This window comes from Nannospalax galili, unplaced genomic scaffold (assembly GCF_000622305.1).
Source record: "Nannospalax galili isolate Female #2095 unplaced genomic scaffold, S.galili_v1.0 scaffold41, whole genome shotgun sequence".
Taxonomy (NCBI): Eukaryota; Metazoa; Chordata; class Mammalia; order Rodentia; family Spalacidae; genus Nannospalax; species Nannospalax galili.
Window position 1 is genome coordinate 1,811,942 of NW_008344991.1, and position 4,320 is coordinate 1,816,261.

The following is a 4,320-nucleotide window of genomic DNA, read 5'->3' on the forward strand; positions in this document are numbered from 1 at the left end:
AAGATAAAATTAAGAAGAAAATACTAGTAACAGGGAAAAACTTATCCAAAGCAGTTTAAGGAACACAAGGATGATCTAACATGAAAGGCTTCTATTGGTAGAATTCGCCTCATGAAAAGACTAAGAGAAAACAGGATTACTGTTTCAATGGATATAGAAAACAACATTGCAAACTGGGCATGGTGGCACACACCTTGAATCCCATCACTCAGGAGGCAGAGGCAGGCGGATCTTTGTGAGTTCAAGGCCAGCCTGGTCTACACAGTGAGTTTTAGGCCAGTTGGGGCTACAGGGAGACCTTGTTTCAAAAATATTTTTTTAATTGCTAAAATTGTGATCTATATTGCAAAGTTGTAGTTGCTCATATGTAGAATGTTCAGGAATAAGACTGAACATCGTTGGGGCTGAAGAGATGGCTCAGTGGTTAGGAACACTGTTCTTGCAGAAGCCCTGGGTTTGAATCCCAGCACCCATATGGCAGCTAACAACTGTCTGTAACTCCAGTTCCAGGGGATCCAACAGCCTCTTTTGTCCTCCGCAGGCTTGGCATAACACGGGTGCACTTACCTACATGCAGGCATAACACTCATACACATAAAATAAAAATAATAAATATATATATTTAAAAGACTGAACATTGTTAAAAGGCTGTTTCTTCTCTAGTTAACCTCTACATTTTGTCTGGACCATGACAAGCAGGTCTTAATTTTGGACAGAAGAGCAAATGGGCAAAAATAACCAAGACTAATTTGAGAAAGACCTGGGAACGGCTTCTCTCTGTTAGTTACCAAGACTAAATGTTAGTAATTGCAGGAGTCACTGACATTAATTTTTCTGTTCAGATAACTTAAGAGTTCAGCAATGCATCCAAGACTCATGGCAAAGTTGAAGGCAGAAGCTGCGTTGGAATGCAAGAGAACGAAAGACTTAAGAAATAAGATTTAAAGATGAAAATTGTCCAGTCTGATGATAATTCTAACATCATTAAACTAGCAATAATAGAGGGAACATGGGTTAAAAGTAATGTTTTTGAAATGCATTCAAATGTAAAGCAAGGAAAGCCAGTTCATAACTGTCCTTTTTCATTGTCATAAGTGCTTGGGGTGCATCTGAAATGCTGCAGGAGGAACTGGTTAAAGTAGAATTTCCTTGAGGGGAAATAAACATATTCTTAAGATCTCTTGAGACAGAAGGTTTGCTCTTTCAGGATGTCTTCAAATATTATATTGACTTTAATCTATTGGGATGTTCTGGAGTTTAATAAAGATTTTTGAAATTATTTGGTTACATGGACTACTTCCAGTTGTACAATTCCAGAATAATCCAAAGATGCTCTTTAAAGCAAGGCAGAGGAATGCTGTGAAAGAGATTCGTTTGCACTGCTCCCAAACCCCATTTCACTTCTCCAAATACACATACACAGTTGCTTTCTGAAAGTGACTGGCCGTTCTTAAAATTCAGGAACAAGCACCCTCCAATTAAAACCTGACTGGAAGAGTGTCACCACCCAGCATTTTGGTAATGCTGAACTCTAGCAATAATAATGGAATCCCAGTCTTAAGTCCTATGGAATGTACTTATATATTTCTAGTCCCATTACACTCAGAGTAAATTGTGGGGTAAATTATGAAAGATGTAATATGAATATTAGATAAGTTTGAATCAAGGACATAAATAGGGTGATCATTTACAAATTTTCACTAAAGTAAATTTGCTGATGTACAGAAGTCATTGTTACTATTATATATGGTAAACTTCCAGATGATTATGTATAGGAACTAGTTTTACTATCTATGGCATATTTTTATTCCTAAGTTGGCTTTCCTTGTGTTTATAAAGTAGTTCTAGCTTCTTTCCTCATTACCAAGCAAAAAAAAAGTGATAAGGTTGTTGTTCTAAACATAACATGTACTACATCCCCAAATTATACTGAGTTATCTATTTTTAAAATATTTTATTATTTTTATTTTATTTTATGTGTATAAGCATATTGCCTGCATGTATGTCAGTGCACCTATGTCGTGCAGTGCCCACAGAGGACAGAGGAGGGTGTCAGATCCCCTAGTCCCGGAATTATGGATGGTTGTTAGCCACCATGTGGGTGCTGGGAATCAAACCCAGTTCCTCTGCAAGAGCAGCCAGTGCTCTTAACCCCTGAGCCATCTCTCCAGCCCCTATACTGAGTTATCTATTATCATCAGATAATTGAGCTGGCTGTTCAAGGCACAGCAGGCACATTTCACCTCTACTGAGATGCAGGCAGGCAGACGGCAAGCCCAGTTATCCTTCATGGAGACTGGGCTTCTTTTTTCTCACTGAAGTGCTGTTACAACAGATCTTCCTGTAATGTACACTCCATTGTTTTATTTCCTTGGTCATTTAGAATTTCTTCATTCAATGGATACTTACAAGCAACTACCTTCAGCCATACTCTAGACTAGGACAGGTTCTATTTACAGTGGTAAATATCAACCTAACATTTACTGAGAAGCTTCTCTTCACTGTAACATAAACTCATTCCCTCTTACTTTTTCTTCTGCAAACAAGGAACATAACTGACCAGTATCCTTTTCACGGAAACAAACAAGATGGCATAGCGAAGTAACTATCGTTCCTTGGTCTTCTTTAGTAATGGATCAGATAAATATATTTTAAGGACATTAAACACCTCCCCTTTCCAGATTCAAATCAAAACATGAAATATACATGAGATAATCCTGAACATATTTTTGAGTCTTCCCATGGAGAGGATTAGAATACATGACTCTTTCTGTATCTATTGAATTCCTACTATGTGCCTGACACTGATTTAAGAACATAAGGCTAGCTTATGTTCTAGTGAGGGAGCTGTCATAAATACACATGCAAATGATTGCGGGGTGATAGCGATAACTAGGTGGGGCTTCTGGTGGTGACAGCAACTATCACAGTATCTGACTCACACAATGGACATTTCCCAGATGTTTACGATGACTCATCCAGTAAATACAACTTCTGTTTGGCTTCTGAATTTATTTTCATACTTGATTACTGTGTTGGTTATATTTCTCACTGCTGTGACTCACTGATGTTCTATATGAAACACACACAAAAATCAACAAATAAAAAAATAAGTCATATTTGAGGAAGAAGCATAAAAAATTGCTCCATGTTAATTAGTAGAGGTGAAACACATTACCATTGAAATCTACCTGATGATTTTATAGCCATGCTGAGGTGGATCTCAGAAAGTGACTGTGACTAGTAATAATCAGATACATAGAGATTAGAGGCACATGTGCAAACATCTGTTAGTAGCATTAAAAATGAGTTTTTCCTGTATGAAACAGTATATTTTAAAATGAAATGGAGATCTTTTTTAAAGGTAAAAACCTCATTCATTTTCATGTCTTACAGAGTTTATACTGAGTTGAATATTGTATAACTGCATTAATTCAACTGTGAACCTAAAAATATACAGCCAATATTGAAAGAGATGCATCTGTGCTCTGGAAATTGTTATTGAATATGTTAATACAGTAATGAAATGCTTCTTCTAATCATGTGGTTATTAAATAAATAACTTTTTAAAATTTACTTTTTTAAAAATAAATTATTGAGAATTTCGTACATGCATATAAGGTGTTTTGATCAAATCCATGCCCACTCCCTCCCCTCCAACTCCTCCCATATCTCCTCATCACTTTTTTCTGATAACTTCATGTACTCTTTCTTCTTCTTCGACTGATTTATTTATTTTTATGGGGCTTTTGGCTACTCTAACATTCCCCCCTTTGAAGAGAGAACCCTAAAATCTTTGAAGGATTAGATGGAAGTTCCCAAATACTTTCGAAATTTTTGGCTTTTGGAACAGAGTATGTTGCTAAAAGGCCCAAGGGCATTTTGACTTTCAGCCAAGAAACTGGCTACTGTTCTTTGGGGTCTTTTTTACCCTAACTGCCTTGCCAATTCCTACCTCCTATTCTTATCACACCATCCTCTGAAGAGGTTACCCAAATTGCCAATAGGGAATAGGGATGCAGACCACTCTGTCTTCTTCCATGCTGAACCAGGGATGCAGGGTGAGGCAACTGGAGTACCCCTTCAGTGGGTCTATCTAAAAGACTCCAAATTGCACAACTCTTATCTCTAAGGGGAAAAGAAAGTCCTTGAATTGTGAAGGAGAAGTAAAGGCAAGAGTAATTAGCATTACAAGTTCTACACAGGGAACTAGAAAAAAGTCAGAACAGGGCAATTTTCAAACGTTCATATGAAAGTCCATTGGAATTTCTTGCCAAGGGCTTCCAAAGGCATCTTATTGAGTTCCTCCTCATTTTTCTT